Source organism: Haematobia irritans, chromosome 5, assembly GCF_050003625.1.
Source record: "Haematobia irritans isolate KBUSLIRL chromosome 5, ASM5000362v1, whole genome shotgun sequence".
NCBI classification, from domain to species: Eukaryota; Metazoa; Arthropoda; class Insecta; order Diptera; family Muscidae; genus Haematobia; species Haematobia irritans.
In genome coordinates, this window is record NC_134401.1 from 12,630,773 (window position 1) to 12,653,343 (window position 22,571).

A 22,571-nucleotide genomic window follows, 5' to 3' on the forward strand; every position below is an offset into this window, starting at 1 on the left:
TGTATGTAAGTATATTAAGAATAATGAATGATCAAAAGATAGTCTTTAGAATTGTAGAATAAATTTCGCACTGTCTGTTGATAGTGTTTGTAATGCTGCTATAAGTTATTAACGCAAAATTCCGCATACGGTCCTGTGGCGCAATGGATAACGCGTCTGACTACGGATCAGAAGATTCCAGGTTCGACTCCTGGCAGGATCGGTACGAAGTATTTTTATAATTTAGGTGTTTATTTTTTGAATACACTGTGAATTAACACATTTATGGGAATTTTATATAAAAACATTTTTAATAGAAAATATTTTTATATTTTTAAAGACTAATTTATAAAGTAAAGATTCGGTTCTTATCGAAATTATAACAAATTGTTACGCAAAAGAAATAATTATTATGATATTTTTTTTTTTTTAAACACACAGTGAGAAATATTTATGTTTAAAATTTCATGACAATTTGGTATAAAAACAATTATTAATATAAAACAAAATAATCTATCCAAATTTGGAGAAGAAAACCAAAAAAGTACTAACAAACAAATCTACTATAGAATTTTTTTTCAAGATTTTATTTCTATAGAACATTTTGTCAAAATTTTATTTCTATAGAATATTTTGTCAAAATTTTATTTCAATAGAAAATTTTTACAAGATTTTATTTCTATAGAAAATTTTTTCAAGATTTTATTTCTATAGAATATTTTTCCAAGATGTTATTTCTTTAGAAAATTTTGGCAAAAATTACATTTCTATAGAAAATTTTGTTCAAATTTTATTTCCCTTGTCATTGAGCTTAACCCTCTAATGCCCAAGCCCGCCTTTAGGTGGTCTTGATTTAATAAGGAAGCTTTTGGTAAAACACACCTTAAGACAACAAAAATGAGCAAAATAAAAAGAAAACTTATTTGAAACTATTCAAGAGGCTTTGCAGCATACGCTGAATTTTACCGTATAAATTTTTCTTGCTTAGTTCTCTTGCTTTTGTGTCGTTAACATTGAAAATTGAATCAGCTGGCAAAAAAATTGGGGCATTAGAGGGTTAACATGGAATCGGGCAGCACTCAGTGATAAGAGAGAAGTTCACCACTGTGGTATCACAATGGACTGAATAGTCTAAGTAAGCCTGATACATCGGGCTGCCACATAACCTAACCTAACTTTTATTTCTATAGAAAATTTTGTCAAAATTTTATTTCTATAGAAAATTTTGTCAAAATTTTATTTCTATAGAAAATTTTGTCAAAATTTTATTTCAGTGGAAAATTTTGTCAAAATTTTGTTTCTATAGGAAATTTTGTCAAAATTTTATTTCTATAGAAATTTTTGCCAAAATTTTATTTCTATAGAATTTTTTGTTTCAAGATTTTATTACTATAGAAAATTTTGTCAAAATTTTATTTCTATAGAAAATTTTGTCCAAATTTTATTTCTATAGAATATTTTCCAAGTTGTTATTTCTTTAGAAAATTTTGTTCAAATTTGATTTCTATAGAAAATTTTGTAAAAATTTTATTCCTATAGACAATTTTGTCAAAATATTATTTCTATAGAAAATTTTGTCAAAATTTTATTCTACAATTTTATTTCTTTAGAAAATTTTGTCAAAATGCTATTTCTAAAGAAAATTTTGTCAAAATTTTATTTCAATGGAAAATTTTGGCAAATTTTGTTTCTGTAGGAAATTTTGTCAAAATTTTATTTCTATAGAAAATTTTGCCAAAATTTTATTTCTATAGAATTTTTTTTTCAAGATTTTATTTCTATAGAAAATTTTGTCAAAATTTTATTTCTATAGAATATTTTGTCCAAATTTTATTTTACAATTTTATTTCTTTAGAAAATTTTGCCAAAATTTTATTTCTATAGAAAATTTCGTCAAAATGCTATTTCTAAAGAAAATTTTGTCAAAATTTTATTCTACAATTTTATTTCTTTAGAAAATTTTGTCAAAATTTTATTTCTATAGAAAATTCTGTCAAAATACTATTTCTAAAGAAAATTTTGACAAAATTTTATTTCCATAGAAAATGTCAAAATTTTATTTCTATAGAAAATTTTGTCAAAATTTTATTTGGCAAAATTTTGTTTCTATAGAACATTTTGCCAAAGTTTTGTTTCTTTAGAAGATATTGCCAAAAATTGTATTTCCTTAGAAAATTTTGCCAAAATTTTATTTCTATAGAAAATATTGCCAAAATTTTATTTCTATAGAAAATTTTGCCAAAGTTTTGTTCTAATAATAAAAGAAATAAACTACACTGATAACACAGTGAACTCTCCATGTCACTACAGCCAATTTAACTATACTTCTGTTGATCGAAATTATTATGGTTTAGTTAAAAATTTATTCAATATGAGTTTCCTCCACTTTAATGAATTTTCGCGTACGTTAGTAAAATGAACTAAAAACAAGACAAAAAATATTCTCATTAGAAGCAGTTAGTAAATCTTTATGTAAATTCGTATTTCCCACAAAATAATTTAGGATTTCTTAAAATTTGTACATTTTACCACAAATGCTCCCATCTTGACCTACGTATGGTGCGAAAGACATTTTTATAATTTTGAACTCCAATTGTTTTTGTTTCTGGGATAAAAATCTACAGGAAAATCTTGCAACTTTTCTATTTCACAAAAATCAAATTTTATATCTCTCTGTCAAATTTGATATCTCTCTATTTTTTTGTTAAACGAACCACTTCCAGTAGAATTTTGTGATAATTAAAAACAAAAAAAAAAAAAATAAATAAATAAATAACGGTTAACCACCGAACGAAGCTATAATCTATGATATTAAGTAACTAATTTTTCATCATATTAATAACATTTATCTATTATTTCTCTGAGTGTACATTATAGAACTATTTATATAAACGATGGAAAAAGCAGAGGCTCTTAGAGCTATAAACGATCCTGCCAGGAGTCGAACCTGGAATCTTCTGATCCGTAGTCAGACGCGTTATCCATTGCGCCACAGGACCGAATAAAGAAAACATATTTAATAAAAAATATGCACCTGGCAAAAATATTTGGAGGTGATAGAAATTTGATAATATCATTTACATTATGACCATATTGCCTACATCAAAACAAATGTAAAAGAAATATGAAAGTAGGACGAAGACGACCTATTGAACTAATAGCGTTACTATGCGAAGATTTCATATATAATACGAGGGTGATCACATCAGTACTTAGCATAAAATAAGCTAGTGACTCTCTTAAGTTTGGAAACAAATAGATATCGTATGGGGTCAAATCTGGAGAATACGGTGGCTGGGGTCAAATCTGGAGTATAAGGTGAATGGGGCCGCTGATCGTGGCGAGAATTGAATTCTTCGCCATATGGTCCTTTTCCGTCAATTCAGCTTCGATTCGCCCAATAATTCAACAAATTACTAAAGCCCTGTGTCATTTTGGCCCTTCTTCAGGTAGTTGATGTGGAAAAGTCCCATAATTATTTTAAAAGACTTAAGACATTTTTTTTATATGTGCAACGGGCAACCCCTTAAAATAAGTTTAACATTTTTGAATGTCAGTTACGATCCTGCCAGGAGTCGAACCTGGAATCTTCTGATCCGTAGTCAGACGCGTTATCCATTGCGCCACAGGACCATTTTACCCGCCTCTTAATAATTTAAAAACATTTGAAATTTTTGACCTTCTATTAATATTTTTTTATTTAATATTCTAAACAATTTTTGAAGAAATGTGTGTTTAAATTACAATAGATAAATATTTGCTCAATTGTGTGTTATGGCCATCAGACAGAAATTTTTAAGAATATCTATATCTATCTCATCACAGCATCTAAGCAGTATTAGAAATGTTTTATTTTATTACTGGATGCAATATTTATATGAGCTCTTTGCCGTTGCTATGGTATTGTATTCATAGCAGCTCATCAGTATTAACCTCGAAAAAAATGGATCAATGGATCAACCAAAAATGAAAATTCTGAGATAAAATTCTAATTGTTGCATAAAAAATCGGAGTGACAAATTAAATGTTAGTATACGATCCTGCCAGGAATCGAACCTGGAATCTTCTGATCCGTAGTCAGACGCGTTATCCATTGCGCCACAGGACCACAATGTAAATAATTAATTGGCTAATTGACATCGGAGTATGCCACCTTAAAAATTATAAATATTCTTTCAGATTCAACAATGTGCTGAATAAATTAAATTCAATAAGAAAAACAAAAGAATCAAATTTACATAAACAAAATCTTTTCTATTTCTGTATTGGTCTTTGACCGAAGCAAATAAAAATATTCATTTAATCGATTGAATTTAGCTAGACATTAAAAAAAAGAAAGCATATCTTTGACCAACAGATAATATTTAGACTGTGTATCTTCAGTATCGTAATACAATAGACCTGAAGAGCTCAATAAATTATTGAAAAAGATTTTCGTATTTGTGTAACCATCAGTTTGTGGCACATTACATATAGTTTTGAGGCATACTCTGATAGGAAAAATTTCGTAATATTAACAAAATTTGTCGTTAAATTTGAACCAAAGAAAAAAATTTTATAAATGTAATGAAACTTATCGTTTTTATGATGAATTTGAGACTTAGTAACTAAAAATGTTGTACTATTAATGAACATTTTCATAGCCTTTGCGAAACTTTTCATTACATCAATGAAAAATTTCTTTAGCAAAATTTTAATGAAATTTTCTTTGTGTGTATATAATTAAAAAAAGAAGCAAAATAAACATGCGATCCTGCCAGGAGTCGAACCTGGAATCTTCTGATCCGTAGTCAGACGCGTTATCCATTGCGCCACAGGACCGTTTTCGACCTTGCGCTATATTAAATATTTTAAGATATTATGTCAGATCATATCGGATTCAATTTGTAAAAAAAAAATTAATTCGATTTATGGTTAGGTCATTAAACAAATTGTTCGGTTTTAGAACCCGATAGTCTAAAATCCATGCACCTAAAATATCTATAAAATTTAGACGTTACCAGTACTATCGGTTAAACTAAGCCAACCAAAGTTCTACTTCGAATCACCTTTATTTCCTCACTAAACTCATTCTTAATTTTAAAAATATCGATCCTGCCAGGAGTCGAACCTGGAATCTTCTGATCCGTAGTCAGACGCGTTATCCATTGCGCCACAGGACCATGTAAACCTAACCCTATTTTAAATTGGACCTCTGTGCCGAAATCAAACACTCCAATGGGCATTTTTTTTATAAATTCGGAAAATCTATCCAGTGCATTCGGTTGAATTCATCCAACCAAATCTCTATGTTGAACCACTCTTATTTCTTTACGAATCTTAACAGCTGACTTAATCCCTAAAGAAGGGCACTCACACAATATCAAGTGAAGTCAAAAAAGTTAAGCCTACTATTATCACAGCTCACATTGATTAAAATAAAGACACCCGATTTTATACTCCTAACGATAACCAGTTGTTATATAGCACCCATCAAAAGTAAGCTCGCACTGACAAATCAGCTGAATTTTAAAAATATCGATCCTGCCAGGAGTCGAACCTGGAATCTTCTGATCCGTAGTCAGACGCGTTATCCATTGCGCCACAGGACCGTATAAAACTGGCCATATTTTATATTGGGTCTCTGTGCCGAAATCAAACACTCCAATTAGACATTTTTTATAAATTCGGAAAAGGCATTATCGAATGGATGGATAATATCCATAAGGGATGAATTATGATGAAACTATAAAATGTGGAATATTAAAAAATATTAAAAAAATACAATATGGACGATCCTGTTAGGTTCAATTTTAATCGAATTGTTTAGAAAATTGAAATATGCGAAAGCGAGTATGTGACGCACCATTTAGACATTTTATATTCGGAGAAGACATTATCCAATGGATGGATAATATCTATGTATAAGGGAAGAATTGTGATAAAACTATAAAATGTGGAGTATTAAAAAATAGAATAGGACAATCTTGCCAGGTTCATATTTTAATCGAAATATTTAGAAAATTTAAATATGTGAAATCGAGTATGTGAACTTGACAATAGATATTCCAGTTTTGCCTGGAAAACCTATTGTCAAGTCACTCTCATCGTGGTAGTCCCCAGGTTATTTATATAGCTCCGATTCCATTTAAAGTGTCAACTCTGGGGTGAGCATAGATGCACCCAGGGCTTGGTCTAAACTTTCGCCCTTCTTAATACGATCTGACAGAAATTTCAAATGGCAGAGGTTAGTATCTCAGTTTCGCTCTGCCCGAAAAATTTTACCCTGAGTTTTATAGAACACGACGACGGTCGGAGTTGGAATGTGACCGTATTATATTTGTTATTAACTATCAAAAGACGATCCTGCCAGGAGTCGAACCTGGAATCTTCTGATCCGTAGTCAGACGCGTTATCCATTGCGCCACAGGACCATGTACACTTGCCCATATTCAAATCGAAATCAAACACTCCAATTAGACATTTTATATAAATTCGGAGAAGACATTATCCAATAAATGGATATCTTAAGGGATGTAGTATGATGCAACTATAAAATGTGGAGTATTATAAAAATAAATAAAAAATACGATATGAACGATCCTGCCAGATGTCGAACGCGCTGTTCATTGCTCTACATGATTACCAAAAATGAATTTTTAAGGAATTCACTTTTTGTGGTCCTCATAAATAAAACTTAGCCTTGCAAACATTTCTACGCTGATTCTTTTTTTAGATAGGGTCTGTATAACCTCAAAGTACACTGATCACTCCACTTGAGAGTTTTTAGTAGCCTATATTTCTGAGATATTTTAAATAATTAGCTTCGATCCAATAATACCATGTACTAATTGCTGTTAATATAAATTCATATTGTTGTAGATTTCCAGCTATCTTCATTTCATATTTTAATCGAATTATTTAGAAAATTAATAGGAGTATTTAATCGATTTATTTTGAAATTTGAAATACAGGGATCCGATTATCTGTGCTTGGCCTTCCACTAGATAGATTAAACCTCTCATTATGAAAGTCCCCCCAGGTTATTTATATAGCTCAGATCCCATTGAACTCAGTTAACTCTGGGGTTAGTGCGCACGCGCAGCAGATATTTATTCTAAATTTTCGCTTTTTTTAATACGATCTGAGATAAATATTCGATCTGATTGGTGGTAGAGAGGTTAGTATATCAGTTTGGCTCTACTCGAATGTTATTAACTATCAAAAGACGATCCTGCCAGGAGTCGAACCTGGAATCTTCTGATCCGTAGTCAGACGCGTTATCCATTGCGCCACAGGACCACTTAATAACATAAGTACTAAATCATAACTTCGTTTTTTCGCCTTTTCGGCTTTGGCAAACATCTTAGTAATTTTATGAACATCGATCGAATAGAAACTTGAACTATAATATGTAGAAGATAACTCAACTTTCCAATAAAGGGTATATTCACCCTGAACGAAACTGATTCTGGGAGCAAAAGTAATCACTACGCTTATTTTCAATCCAATTAATTAAAAGTTGGACTGTGGTTTAGGTATAGATCCCAAATCTCAACTTTCGAATAAAGGGTATTCACCCTGAACGAAACTGATTCTCGGACCAAAGGTAACGCTTATTTTCAATCCAATTAATTAAAAGATGGACTGTGGTTTAGGCTTTTGTCATCCACTGTTTAATTCAATTAGGCAGAAATTTGCATTTTTGAGTAAAGTGAACTGAGGTCTAACCCGTCCGTAACTGACTTTTATCTGGGATACTATAATACTATACTCTTGCCTTAACGGGTTCCCATAGGATGCATATTTATATTTCTGAGTGAATTTAATTATTTCCGATCCAAATGAACCATGGAACTACTGGATTAGTTTAGATCCTAACAGAAATGTGATAGTTATTTGACTGAATTAATTTAATTTGGCCCTACAATTTGGAACCTATCGGGGGGTTCGAGTCGAATGACACCGATTGATTTTATTGATCCCATATTAATGAAAATGTGTTAACAAAACATTACATCGATCCTGCCAGGAGTCGAACCTGGAATCTTCTGATCCGTAGTCAGACGCGTTATCCATTGCGCCACAGGACCACATAAAATACTATAACACATTTAAATAACTTAATGATATTAAATTGATTTTTTATACAAAATGTAAACTGTATATAGTTTAGAATCTCAAGTTTTCAAATTATTGGATTATAATCATAAAGCACTGATTTTGAAAATTACCGATCATTATTTTCCAGGTCAATTTGTAAATAATATCGACCATAATTTAGATGTTCTCAAAATTTATTAAACTGCTGCAGTGATCAGTTTTATTTTATTTATGCAATAAAACAATATTGCGATCCTGCCAGGAGTCGAACCTGGAATCTTCTGATCCGTAGTCAGACGCGTTATCCATTGCGCCACAGGACCATATTTAATTCTGGAACTTATAGGAAATCATGTTTTAAGAGTATTATTTAATTACATATATATTTGAAACTAGTTCTGCTATGTAAATTTAAGATGTAAGCCTATTATCAAACATAATTCAGTCTTATGTAAATTAGATAATAAATATTTGGTATTGTATTTAAAGTTAGAATCTATGCAAACATACAATTAAATTAGGTTGTTGGGTCAGAGACAGTTTTAATACAGACGGAAAAATAAAGCCGACGAATGTAGATATTGATACAAATAGTTGCCAAATGTCCAATATTTTATCTATCATTATATTGGCATTATATTTACCATCAAAAAATGCTAAATTATTATCACAGTCATGTAGGGAGTCATGTACGCTAACAATACGATACGTTAACCAGGGGACATTATAAGTAAATAATTGATTAATGATACGTATGGTATCGTATAATATCGTAAAGCTATTTGAAAAATAAATCAGTCCATAACTTCCATAGGGGGTTTCAAAAAGATCTATCACCCGGTATTCCTTTATCTGTTATGTGCCGTTCATATTATCGGTTTATCCGTACGTGTTTGTAAAAAATCTTGCAATGTGGTCAAACGATAAGAATTGTCGGCGATAAATAAAAAATCGATAAATGTGTATTCGATCACATACATAAGCTGCAATACCGATTATGTCAGCGTACATAAATTATGGTGTGTTCAACATCTGGGATATGTCTCGAAAAGTGGGACACGCCTAGGCTTGCCAGATGGCCGGGATTCGCCTAGATTGTCCCGGAATTTCGTCCCGAATCTTTCACAAAATTTGCGAAAAATCCCAGAATTTCAATTACTCAAGGTATATGTTTTAATTTTTTTTTCATTTCTTAGAAAACGAAACGATTTGAAATTAAACCGCTTTCAAATATATTTTTGGTTTTGGATTTTCATACTTTTTATACCCTAAACCACATAGTGGTCAGGGTATAATAAGTTTGATCGGCCAAAAAATGTGCCTACCAGAAATATTGATTTTAGACCCCATAAAATATATACCGATTGACTCAGAATCACCTCCTGAGCGATCTAGCGCTTGTCCGTCCGTCTGTCCATGTATTTGTTGTTCACAGGATTCCGGTCGCAATTATTAACCGATTTGGATGAAATTTGGTACAGAGTGTTTTTTGGGCACAAGGACGAACGCTATTGAATTTGGAAGAAATCTGATCAAATTTAGATATAGCTCCCATATATCTGTATCGCCCGATTTCGACAAATGGAGTCACGTTGCGCTTTTTTACAAACCGATCGTCATCAAATTTTGCACATAGTAAACTTTTTCATCACCCTTTAAGTCTGCAAAATTTCATCGAAATCGGTTCAGATTTAGATATAGCTCCCATATATATGTATCGCCCGATTTTCCCAAATTTAGCCGTAAAACCCTTACTTATCAACCGATAGTGCTCAAAATTGGCTAAATATAATCTTCTAGATCTCTAACTGTATGTACGCAATTTCATCGAAATCGGTTCAGATTTAGATATAGCTCCCATACATATGTATCGCCCGATTTGGTCAAACTTGGCCATAAAGCCCCTTATTTATTAACCGATTGTACTCAAAGTTGGCTAAATGTAATCTTCTATAGCTCTAACTGTATGTGCGAAATTTCATCGAAATCGGTTCAGATTTAGATATAGCTCCCATATATATGTATCGCCCGATTTTGCCAAATTTGGCCGTAAAACCCTTATTTATCAACCGATCGTAACCAAGGTTGGCTAAATGTAATCTTCTATAGCACTAACTGTATGTGAAAAATTTCTTCGAAATCGGTTCAAATTTAGATATAGCTCCCATATATATGTATCGCCCGATTTTGAAAAATTTGCCCCTAATAACTTTATTTTTGACCATAGGGGCCTCATTTATTAACTGATCGTACTCAAATTTTACACAAAGTGACCTTCTGTGGTATCAATCATACCTGCAAAATATTATGCAAATTGGTTCAGATTTAGATATAGGTCCCATATATATGCATCGCTCGATTTTGTCATGTTTGGCCATAATACTCTTATTTATTAACCTATGTTATTCAAATGTCAAATTTTGATGTAATAATAGACTCAATATTAGTGGCATACTATGTTAACTCTTTTGGTGCAAAATAAACTATAGCTCCTAATATTAGACATTTCTGCTCAGATTGTGACAAGACACCCATAAACATTTACCCTCTTTATGTTCTCCGAAACCTATACCAATGATACCCCACAAATGCGTATGTTTACTAATTCAGTAGGGGTGGTTTAGGGTATGATATAGTCGGCCCCGCCCGACTTTCTACTTTACTTACTTGTTAAATGTACATTTGTCTGTAAAACCTTGTACCATTTCATTCGATCTCATGAGCAACAAATCAAATCACTGTCTTTCGAATCATGACCTGTAACTTAAGCAGTAAATGTAAAAAAATATACAAAAATATCTAATTTTATTTCAAATTCACGTTTTCTGCGAAATGCATTTTTACAAATTATAAGTCAAGATTTTACCCTCTGCCAACAAGTTCGATTTTATCGCTATCACAACCATAGACTCTTTAGTGACACTATAACAATCCCCAACTCTGATGGGAAATATACCCAAACCAAATTCCCGGTATCGAAAGGTAATACAAAAGAAGCATATGAGTTTAGGTTTCCGTTTTTAAAAAACAAATTTTCCCAAAAATGTTCACGTCTGATATAAAATCATCACAACCATCTTGGGAAAAAATTTCAGAGGCTCCAACATATTTAGGAATTTCAAAGTCTGCAGACGATAGCTCCATTGGAGAACCCGATAATTTTTGATAATTATCACAAATTTTTGCTGGAAGTCGTTCGTTGACACCAAAAAGCCAGCAAAAGAGGGCCGGAGAGAGACTACATTTGATAGTTATCATTATAGAGAAACTGCTAGTTTTTGCTGGAGATTTTTCCCCAGTAAAAACTTGCAAAACATTGCATACGTTGCCAAAGCGCTAGTACGTTTACATTCCGCAACTAAAGGGTGGTAAAAATTTTGAAGGGCCGATGTTGATTTTGAATAAAACACAAACTATTTAGGAAATTATTGTAATTTTATTTTATTATGATATATTGGTATTATTCAATTATGTATGGAACAAAATATCGGCCAAATGGGCGCCGCTACCTCGGTGGCACACCTTCATCCGATGGTCCAAATTTTCGCTGAGGCATAATGGAGGTTCTATGCCGTTAATGTGCCGAATTATCTCATCCTTTAGCTCTTGAATTGTTGCTGGCTTATCGACGTATACCTTTTCTTTCAAATAACCCCAAAGAAAAAAGTCCAACGGTGTCAAATCACATGATCTTGGCGGCCAATTGACATCGCCATTACGTGAGATAACACGGCCATTGAATTTGTTGCGCAAAAGAGCCATTGTTTCGTTAGCTGTGTGGCAAGTGGCACCGTCCTGCTGAAACCACATATGGTCCACATCCATATCTTCCAATTCGAGCCATAAAAAGTTCGTTATCATCTCACGATAGCGAACACCAATCACAGTAACTGCCTGACCGGCTTCATTTTGGAAAAAATACGGCCCGATGATACCGCCAGCCCATAAACCGCACCAAACAGTCACTCTTTGTGGGTGCATTGGTTTTTCGACAATCACTCTTGGATTCTCATTCGCCCAAATGCGGCAATTCTGTTTATTGACGAATCCACTGAGGTGAAAATGTACCTCATCATGATTTTCTTCGAAAATTGATCATCCACTGTTGCCATTTCTTGGAACCATTTAACACGTTGTTGGATTGTGTATCTCTCCATGGTTCAAATTGAGTAAGTCTGAAATAGAGAAATGTCAAATAAAATTCGGAAAAAAACTTGGCGTTTAGGTGTGGTTCACATTCAACATCGGCCCTTACAATTTAACCACCAATTGGATGTTCAAAAAAATATGATTCATTTTTTTTAGAAGCTGAAATTTTGAATGCGCAAATAGTTACTGGATGTCGTTCGCGTACTTGTCAGCAATTTTAAGCAAAGAAAGTACACTCTTACTCTCTTGCTAGTTTCTCTTGCTAGGAAAAGTACGCGAACAGACCTAATACGACTACGCCATGGCGTTTATGCAATTTTATGTGACTGTTTTTGCTTGAATGTACGGCGCAATGTACCGAATTTCGGCAACTTTATAATATGCTGTACTTTGAATATTTTATTCTTTAACAGTTGACAAATAGAAAATCACAGGTTTCTTTGCATAGCAAAATAACACCTTTTAATGGTAAAACCTTTATGAACTAACAAAATCCAGTGCGAAACCACCTAAAAGCGATCCTGCCAGGAGTCGAACCTGGAATCTTCTGATCCGTAGTCAGACGCGTTATCCATTGCGCCACAGGACCATAGTTTAATATATTGCCATTACTAATGTGGCAAAAAAATCTGCATAAGATATTTGCATGTGGGGAAATGCAATTAGATGCAATTCCTCTTCGTGCTAATTGCTTTGCTTGGCTAGAAAGTGCAACTACACCTGTTCCTATTCCATCAAATTTGCTTGTTCAGAGCGTCTAAATCAGAATGATGTAGTGGATGTGGTATACATTAGTTGCTACAAATTGGATTCATATATGGCATTGGGGAAAAGGGATTTGTTCACTATTGTCAGTTCCAGCTTTTCTGAGATAGACATGAAGACTTGCTTATACATCTAGTTTGGAAACATGGGTATACAAATTTGAATAACTTAATAATAATAATTCCTCGACTTTCGGATTTATAAGTTCGATTATCAGTATCCTCCTTGGATGATCAGTTCCTTATCAACATTTTCTTTTCATTTAATTTTTCCATATGCTAATAATTAACTATATTTCATGGTAAATGGCTACTTTCATAGTCAAAATCGAATCAGTACTATTTACTTTATATTTTTTTTTGAAATTCCCTGCATCGCGTTATTCATATGAATTGGAAATTGCATAAAATAGACCATGTCTGGATATTTTTTTTAAAACTTATTCTTTATATTCTTCTCTAAAAAACAACTGATTATATTTATATTTTGAAAAATAAAATACATATATATATATACATATGCAACACACTATCAAAATGGTAAAAAGCACATATCACCATGGTTATATGGAATGCGGTGTTTGGTATCCAGTCATCTTTCCAACCAAAAACCAATCAACCATCCATCCATCCATCGAATGTTGGATGCAGTAAACAAGAAAAAGAGATGTGAAAAATTATACAGGATCTACGTATATTGTGTTCATCATAAAGTCATTGGAGCATCGGGTTGGAAATCAACGTTATTATAATGGTTACCAGGATGAATGGTTGGTTTGTTCCATGGTTGGATGCATGGATGAATGAATGAATGCCTGGTTGTTGGTTGGTTTGTTTCGTTTGGGATATAAACGCTGTTATGTGAGCCATGTGATTGCAGGAGAGCTACATATCCTCTAGGGTTGGATGTAACTGAAATTGTGGTTGATTTTTTCGGTAACTACTTTTTGTGCATGGCAACAATTTTGTCAATATAACCGTGGAAGGAATGGTTAAAGTCAGGGAAAAACAATATTGAGAAAAGCAAAATTTTTTATAGAAATGACAACATTTTTATAGAAATAAAATGTTTACGAAAGTTTATATAGAAATAAAATTTTGACAAAATTTTCTATAGAACTAAAATTGTGACAAAAGTTTCAAAATAAAATTTCAACAAAATTTGCTGTAGAAATACAATTTTGACAAAATTTTCTAAAGAAATAAAGTTTTGATAAAATTTTCTATAGAAAAAACAATTGACAAAATTTTCTGTAGAAATAAAATTTTTAAAAAAATTTCTGGAGAAATAAAATTTTGATAACATTTTTATAGAAATAAAATTTTGAAAAAATTTTCTATAGAAATAACATTTTGATAAAATTTTCTATAAAAAAAAATTGACAAAGTTTTCTATGGAAATAAAATTTTTACAAAACTTTCTATTGAAATAAAATTTTGACAAAATTTTCTATAGAAATAAAATTTTGACAAAATTTTCTATAAAACAAAATTTGACACAATTTTATATGGAAATAAAATGTTTACAAAACTTTCGGTAGAAATAAAATTTTTACAAAATTTTCTAGAGAAATAAAATTTTGATAACATTTCCCATGGAAATAAAAATTTCAACAAAATTTGCTATAGAAATACAATTTTGACAAAATTTTCCATAGAAATAAAATTTTGACAAAATTTTCTATAGAAATAACATTTTGACGAAATTTTCTATAGAAATATAATTTTGACGAAATTTTCTATAGAAATATAATTTTGACGAAATTTTCTATAGAAGTAAAAGTATGATAACATTTTCTATACAAAAAAAAAAATTGACAAAATTTTCTATGGAAATAAAATTTTTACAAAACTTTCTGTAGAAATAAAATTTTGACAAAATTTTCTATAGAAATTAAATTTTTGCAAACATTTTCTATAGAAATAACATTTTGACAAAATGTTCTATGGAAATAAAATTTTTACAAAATTTTCTGTAGAAATAAAATTTTGACAACATTTTCTATGGAAATAAAATTTTGCCAAATTGTCTATAGAAATAAAATTTTGACAAAATTTTCTATATGACAAAATTTTCTATAGAAATAAAATCTTAATAAAACTTTATTCCTTTCGACAAAATGTTCTATAAAAATTAAATTTTTGCAAAAATTGTCTATGGAAATAAAAATTTGAGAAAAAAAAATTTGAGAAAAAAAAAATAAAATTTTGAAAAAAAATGCTATAGAAATACAATTTTGAAAAAAATTTCCATAGAAATAAATTTTTGACAACATTTTTTTGACAAAATTTTCTATAGAAATAAAATTTTGAAAAAAATTTGTTATAGAAATAAAATTTTGACAAAATGTTTTATAAATTAAATTTTTGCAAATATTTTCTGTAGAAATAAAATTTTGATAAAATTTTCTATAGAAAAAAATTGACAAAACTTTCTATAGAAATAAAGTTTTGAAAAAAATTGTTATAGACATAAAATTTTGACAAAATTTTCTGTGGAAATAAAATTTTTACAAAACATTCTGTAGGAATAAAATTTTGCCAAAATTTTCTATAGAAATAAAATTTTGATAAGATTTTCTATAGAAAAAAAAAATTGACAAAATTTTCTATAGAAATAAAATTTTTAAAAAATTTGATATAGAAATAAAATTTTGACAAAATTTTCTATAGAAATAAAATTTTTAAAAAATTTTCGAGAGATATAAAATTTTGATAACATTTTCTATAGAAATAAAATGTTGACAAAATTTTTTATAGAAATAAAATTTTGAAAAAATTTTCTATAGAAATAAAATTTTGACAAAATGTTCTATAGAACTAACATTTTGATAAAATCTTCTATAGAAAAAATTGACAAAATTTTCTATAGAAATAAAATTTTTAAAAAAATTCTAGAGAAATAAAATTTTGATAACATTTTCCATAGAAATAAAATTTTGACAAAATTTTCTATAAAAAAACTTTGACAAAATTTTCAATGGAAATAAAATTTTTACAAAACTTTCCATAGAAATAAAATTTTGACAAAATTTTCTATAGAAATAAAATTTTGACAAAATATTCTATGGAAATAAAATTTTTACAAAACTGTCTGTAGAAATAAAATTTTTACAACATTTTCTATGGAAATAAAATTTTAACAAAATTTTCTATAGAAATAAAATTTTGCAAAAATTCTCTATAGGAATAAAATTTTGACAAAATTTTCTATAGAAATAAAATTTTGACAAAATTTTCTATAGAAATAAAATTTTGACAAAATTTTCTATGGAAATAAAATTTTTACAAAATTGTCTGTAGAAATAAAATTTTTACAACATTTTCTATGGAAATAAAATTTTGCAAAAATTCTCTATAGAAATAAAATTTGGACAAAATTTTCTATAGAAATAAAATTTTGACAAAATTTTCTATAGAAATAAAGTTTTGACAAAATTTTCTATAGAAATAAAATTATGACAAAATGTTCTATAGAAATAAAATTTTGACAAAATTTTCTATAGAAATAAAATTTTGACAAAATTTTCTATAGAAATAAAATTTTGACAAAATTTTCTATAGAAATAAAGTTTTGACAAAATTTTCTATAAAATAAAATTATGACAAAATTTTCTATAGAAATAAAATTTTGACAAAATTTTTTATAGAAAAAAAAAATGGATCATAGTTTCTCTTTGATTAACTTTGAAGCACAATGTTCAAAGTCACTTTCGCTGTCTTGGCAGCCGTCCTATTGGTGGCTCCTGCTTTCGCAAGTAGGGCAATTACACACACCTTTAAGATATATCGCAGCCATTAGGATTTTGGGATATAAATTTGGCAATTGAAATCCTACAAAACCTTCGTAACTTTGCCCTATCGCTCTTTCTCCTCGAAGGTCCATAGCTTGAGTGTAACTTCCATGTTTTATACTTCACGTATTGTGGAGCATTACAAAGCAATAAATGCAGGCTACCAAGCCCCCATGATAATACAATTCCACGAAGACAAAATAGCACCAACTTGAGAAATTGTTCATCAACCAATCAATTCCAGTGGTCAGTTAATCTCCCCATTGACCTAACCATCCACATATGCCATTCATTGGATATTCCAAATATTTTGTGTATAGCATACATCTCAAATAGTTACAAAATTCCATACCAACACTCTGTGTGTGAGAGTAGGAAATGGACATTGTCTTTTGCTTTGTTCAAAGAATCACTGCTGGACGAAAACTTATTGCCATGAAAGTCGATGGGGCTGAAGGGAGAGGGAGGACACTTTACATTGTCATATGTTAACTACTTTATCATATTTCATAGAAGGATATGAGGTGATTGCATGATACATACTATATGTATGTATGCACGAGCCCAAAGCACTGATGACATCCATAGTGTATCCTGTGGCAGGCAGTCTTTCTACAACATCCTCTTTAACAATGATGTTGACAGCGGAAATTATATTGTCTTTTAGCTTTGTATGATGAAACTGTATATAAACATAAAGTAACAATTTTTACACTATCCTTTGCTAGAGTTCAAAGGCTAGTAACGACAGGAAGCGAAATGGTTTTGAGAAAGGAAGGACATATAAATAAAAGTATTGAGTTAATTTAATCATAATTTCTAGGGCATGTTCTCTTAACTTTATTCGACCAGCGGTTATGGTTATATTCAAATTTTAAATAACAAAAACAAATAAAATTAAAATGTATTATATTATTAAATGAATAATTTATTTAAAAATTTCTTTGCCATAGGAAATTTTATCAAAATTTCATTCCTATAGGAAATTTTATTGGAATTTGATTTCTATAGGAAATTTTATCAAAATTTCATTTCTATAAAATTTTTTTGTCAAAATCTTATTTTTATAGGAAATTTTGTCAAAATTTTATTTCTATTAGAAATTTTGTCAAAATTTCATTTCTGTACACTTTTTTTAAATTTAATTTTTATAGGATTTTTTTTTTACAAAATAAAATAGGAAATTTTCTCTAAATTTCATTTCTATAAGAATTTTTTTTTCAAGATTTCATTCTTATAGGATTTTTTTTTTTAAATTTCATCTCTATAGGAAATTTTGTCAAAATTTAATATCTATAGGAAATTTTCTCAAAATTTCTTATCTATAGGAAATTTTCTCAAAATTTCTTATCTATCGGAAATTTTCTCAAAATTTCATTTCTATAGGAAAATTTCTCAAAATTCTATAGGAAAATTTTATTTCTGTAGAAAATTTTCTCATAATTTAATTTCCATAGAATTTTTCTCAAAATTTCATTTCTATAAGAAATTTTCTTAAGATTTCATTTCTATAAGAAATTTTCTCAAAATTTCATTTCTATAAGAAATTTTCTCAAAATTTCATTGTTATAAGAAATTTTGTCCAAATTCCATTCTATAGGAAATTGTGTCAAAATTGCATTCTATAGGAAATTTTGTCAAAATTTCATTTCTATTGGAAAATTTCTGAAAATTTCATTTCTATAGGAAACTTTTTTAAAATTATATTTCTATAGAAAAATTTCTGAAAATTTCATTGCTATAGGAAATTTTCTTAAAATTTCATTTCTATAAGAAATTTTCTGAAAATTTCATTTCTATAGGAAATTTTCTGAAAGTTTCATTTCTATAAGAAATTTTCTGAAAATTTCATCGTTATTAGAAATTTTCTCAAAATTTGGTTTCTATACGAAATTTTGTTAAATTTCCATTCTATAGGAAATTTTGTCAACATTTCTTATCTGTAGGAAATATTTTCAAAATTTTATTTCTATAGGAAATTTTCTCAAAATTTGATTTCTATACGAAATCTTGTCGGAATCTCATTGCTATAGGAAATTTTCCGAAAATTTCTTTTTTTTTATTGGTAATTCTGTAAAAATTTTATTTCCATAAGAAATTTTTGTCTAAAATTTTATCACCATAGAAATTTTGTCAAAATTTTATGACCATACGAAATTTTGTAAAAATTTTATTTCCCTAAGAAATTTTATCAAAATTTGAAGACTATAAAATCATGTAGAAATGAAATCTTCTCAAAATTTCATTTCTATTACAAATTTTCCAAAATTTAATTTTAATACGAAATTTTCTCAAAATTTAATTACTATAGGAAATTTTCTCAAAATTTTATTTCTATAAGAAATTTTCTCAAAATTTCATTTCTATACGAAATTTTGTCAAATTTCCATTCTACAGGAAATTTTGTCAACATTTTTTATCTGCAGGAAATTTTTTCAAAATTTCATTTCTATAAGAAATTTTCTCAAAATTTGATTTCTATAGGAAATCTTGTCGAAACTTCATTGCTATAGGAAGTTTTACGAAAATTTCTTTTTTTATAGGTAATTCTGTCAAAATTTTATTTCCATAAGAAATTTTTGTCTAAAATTTTTTCACCATAGAAATTTTGTCAAAATTTTATGACCATACGAATTTTATCAAAATTTGATGACCATAAAAAATTTCATCAAAAATTCATATAGAAATGAAATCTTCTCAATTTTTTCATTTCTATAACAAATTTTCCAAAATTTAATTTTAATACGAAATTTTCTCAAAATTTCATTTCTATTGGAAACTTTTTCAAAATTTTATTTCTATAGGGAATTTTCTCAAAATTTCATTTCTATACGAAATTTTGTCAAATTTCCATTCTACAAGAAATTTTCTCAGCATTTCTTATCTGTAGGAAATTTTTTCAAAATTTCATTTCTATAGGAAATTTTCTCAAAATTTGATTTCTATAGGAAATCTTGTCGAAACTTCATTGCTACAGGAAATTTTCCGAAAATTTCTTTTTTTATAGGTAATTCTGTCAAAATTTTATTTCCCTAAGAAATTTTGTCAAAATTTTAGCTCCATAAGAAATTTTATCAAAATTTTATGACCATAAGAAATTTTATCAAAAATTCATATAGAAATGAAATCTTCTCAAATTTTTCATTTCTATAACAAATTTTCCAAAATTTAATTTTAATACGAAATTTTCTCAAAATTTCATTTCTATTGGAAACTTTTTCAAAATTTCATTTCTATTGGAAACTTTTTCAAAATTTTATTTCTATAGGGAATTTTCTCAAAATTTCATTTCTATACGAAATTTTGTCAAATTGCCATTCTACAGGAAATTTTGTCAACATTTCTTATCTGTAGGAAATTTTTTCAAAATGTCATTTCTATAGGAAATTTTCTCAAAATTTGATTTCTATAGGAAATCTTGTCGAAACTTCATTGCTATAGGAAATTTTCCGAAAATTTCTTTTTTTTATAGGTAATTCTGTCAAAATTTTATTTCCGTAAGAAATTTTTGTCTAAAATTTTATCACCATAGAAATTTTGTCAAAATTTTATGACCATACGAAATTTTGTAAAAATTTTATTTCCCTAAGAAATTTTGTCAAAATTTTACCTCCATAAGAAATTCTATCAAATTTTTATGACCATAAGAAATCTCATCAAAAATTCATATAGAAATGAAATCTTCTCAAAATTTCATTTCTATAACAAATTTTCCAAAATTTAATTTTAATACGAAATTTTCTCAAAATTTAATTTCTAAAAGAAATTTTCTCAAAATTTTATTTCTATAGGAAATTTTCTCAAAATTTTATTTCTATATGAAATTTTCTGAATTTATTATATTTGAAATATTTCATTATATTCATTTCTTTATTAATTGTTCATTTTTATTGATTGAACATTACTATCCAATATAATTTAATTTAATTCATATCCTTTCATGATTTTGCCTTCAGAATTTTTCCAAACTATATTCATTCTCGTTTTCAAATAATGCAAAACCTTTTAATTTTTTTTTATTGGTTTTTATACACCATTTAATTTTTATAGTTCTTTATATTATTACGTGCTGCCATTTTCGAACTCACTCAGCTTTAACTGAATTTCCACATGAAAATATTCGTATGTATGTGAATATTTCGTAAGCGCTAAACTAGAACGATTGATAAATCGTTACTTTGATGTATTTTATAATGGGAATTTTATTGTAATTTTTCCCTTTTTGATGGTTGCAATTTATTTATTATATACACGCAAAGGCAATAGATGTGGCATAGTGTTTAAGGGATGTTATTTTTTGCAAGTTTATAATATTTATTTTTATAGAGTCTCTTGTTTGTCTTCTGAGACTTCAATTTTAAAAATATAGTTTAAAAAAAAATATTTTGTCCAAAATTTTCATATAAATTTTAAATTTAAATTTAAATTTTCATATAAATTTTAAACTAATCTCTAACCATACAAATTTTTATAGGAAATGGAAAATATTAATTTTAATATAGTTTTTCTATATAAAAGTTAGTCAATATTATATTTTACTGAAAATGTGTTTTTATGCTTTCGTTTAAAAATTTCCCAAATATTTTATAATATATTTGTTTTTAGAACATTGATTAGAAAATTACCCATTGTGCAAGAGAATAAACGGAATTTATTTATATGCGAGCATTTGTTAGAGCACGGTCCTGTGGCGCAATGGATAACGCGTCTGACTACGGATCAGAAGATTCCAGGTTCGACTCCTGGCAGGATCGAATGAGAATTTTTGTTTATTTTATTCAAACCATTATATTTTATTTATTTGAAATTTTAATTTAATATTTATACCCTTCACCAAGTATTTGTATCTAACACCTTCAAAGAGCATTCTGATCTTGTATATATATAAAATAGTTTTCCCAAAAAAATCGACCTTATTTATTATACAATTTTATTCAAAATAGACACAATGTAATATTTTAATTTTTGTGGTATTTTTTGTTTTAGTTTTTTCAATTTTATTATTGCAAAATAATTTAATTTCAAAATTATAATATTTATACACTTCACCCTTTGTCATTGCTACGTGATGTTAGTATATATCCTCTAACAATTATGCAAAAATTGGTCCATATCGATCCATATTAAAAAATATTTCTTTGATTTTTTTATAGACATTTTATTAAAACGTTTTTTTTTTGTATATATTGAAAAATGTTATATGAAATTTTAATACAAAAATTTGTTATTAATTTTCTATTGAAGTATGGATACAAAACTAGAAACAAAATTAAATTATCTAAACTAATATATTATAATGAATAGATACCAAGAGAACTTAGTTACACTAATTTAAAAAACAAAAATTCTAATCAAAAATTCCATTTCAATTTAAAAGGTTATTTTTAGAATTTATCACTTTACATATCAAAGAAGTTCTGTGTATTGATCTACAGCATTAACATTATGGGGCCCATTGTGCAATAAATACTAAACACTATACATTTATAAACGAATGCGTACCATAGTAGATTGTTATACGGTCCTGTGGCGCAATGGATAACGCGTCTGACTACGGATCAGAAGATTCCAGGTTCGACTCCTGGCAGGATCGAAGATTTTTTTTAATATTTTTTTTTTTATTTTTTCTTATATTTTCTCTAATTTATTTTTTGTATTTTTTAAGTATATTTTTTAACATTTATTTTTATAATTTTTTATTGTAGACTCATTATTATGTTCATAGCGAAGTTATTTACAAATGTTTGATTTTATTTTATTATATAGTTTTTTTTTATGTTTTAGTGTATTTTTTAATCTTTTT

General features: G+C 28.3%; 14 non-coding genes across 14 annotated transcripts; 3 read left to right on the plus strand and 11 right to left on the minus strand.

The window, feature by feature from the left end:
* The first annotated feature begins 129 nt into the window (after window positions 1–129).
* TRNAR-ACG (transfer RNA arginine (anticodon ACG)) lies at window positions 130–202 on the plus strand. The gene has a single exon. It is a non-coding gene; the product is annotated as a tRNA-Arg (tRNA).
* A 2,703-nt stretch (window positions 203–2,905) lies between these two features.
* On the minus strand, window positions 2,906–2,978 carry TRNAR-ACG (transfer RNA arginine (anticodon ACG)). The gene has a single exon. It is a non-coding gene; the product is annotated as a tRNA-Arg (tRNA).
* Window positions 2,979–3,539: 561 nt separating this feature from the next.
* On the minus strand, window positions 3,540–3,612 carry TRNAR-ACG (transfer RNA arginine (anticodon ACG)). Its single transcript has one exon. It is a non-coding gene; the product is annotated as a tRNA-Arg (tRNA).
* A 402-nt stretch (window positions 3,613–4,014) lies between these two features.
* Window positions 4,015–4,087, minus strand: TRNAR-ACG (transfer RNA arginine (anticodon ACG)). Its single transcript has one exon. It is a non-coding gene; the product is annotated as a tRNA-Arg (tRNA).
* A 640-nt stretch (window positions 4,088–4,727) lies between these two features.
* On the minus strand, window positions 4,728–4,800 carry TRNAR-ACG (transfer RNA arginine (anticodon ACG)). Its single transcript has one exon. It is a non-coding gene; the product is annotated as a tRNA-Arg (tRNA).
* Window positions 4,801–5,068: 268 nt separating this feature from the next.
* TRNAR-ACG (transfer RNA arginine (anticodon ACG)) lies at window positions 5,069–5,141 on the minus strand. Its single transcript has one exon. It is a non-coding gene; the product is annotated as a tRNA-Arg (tRNA).
* A 356-nt stretch (window positions 5,142–5,497) lies between these two features.
* On the minus strand, window positions 5,498–5,570 carry TRNAR-ACG (transfer RNA arginine (anticodon ACG)). Its single transcript has one exon. It is a non-coding gene; the product is annotated as a tRNA-Arg (tRNA).
* Window positions 5,571–6,319: 749 nt separating this feature from the next.
* On the minus strand, window positions 6,320–6,392 carry TRNAR-ACG (transfer RNA arginine (anticodon ACG)). The gene has a single exon. It is a non-coding gene; the product is annotated as a tRNA-Arg (tRNA).
* Window positions 6,393–7,187: 795 nt separating this feature from the next.
* Window positions 7,188–7,260, minus strand: TRNAR-ACG (transfer RNA arginine (anticodon ACG)). Its single transcript has one exon. It is a non-coding gene; the product is annotated as a tRNA-Arg (tRNA).
* Window positions 7,261–7,978: 718 nt separating this feature from the next.
* TRNAR-ACG (transfer RNA arginine (anticodon ACG)) lies at window positions 7,979–8,051 on the minus strand. The gene has a single exon. It is a non-coding gene; the product is annotated as a tRNA-Arg (tRNA).
* A 260-nt stretch (window positions 8,052–8,311) lies between these two features.
* Window positions 8,312–8,384, minus strand: TRNAR-ACG (transfer RNA arginine (anticodon ACG)). Its single transcript has one exon. It is a non-coding gene; the product is annotated as a tRNA-Arg (tRNA).
* A 4,342-nt stretch (window positions 8,385–12,726) lies between these two features.
* On the minus strand, window positions 12,727–12,799 carry TRNAR-ACG (transfer RNA arginine (anticodon ACG)). Its single transcript has one exon. It is a non-coding gene; the product is annotated as a tRNA-Arg (tRNA).
* An 8,650-nt stretch (window positions 12,800–21,449) lies between these two features.
* TRNAR-ACG (transfer RNA arginine (anticodon ACG)) lies at window positions 21,450–21,522 on the plus strand. The gene has a single exon. It is a non-coding gene; the product is annotated as a tRNA-Arg (tRNA).
* A 766-nt stretch (window positions 21,523–22,288) lies between these two features.
* TRNAR-ACG (transfer RNA arginine (anticodon ACG)) lies at window positions 22,289–22,361 on the plus strand. The gene has a single exon. It is a non-coding gene; the product is annotated as a tRNA-Arg (tRNA).
* The last annotated feature ends 210 nt before the right edge of the window (window positions 22,362–22,571 follow it).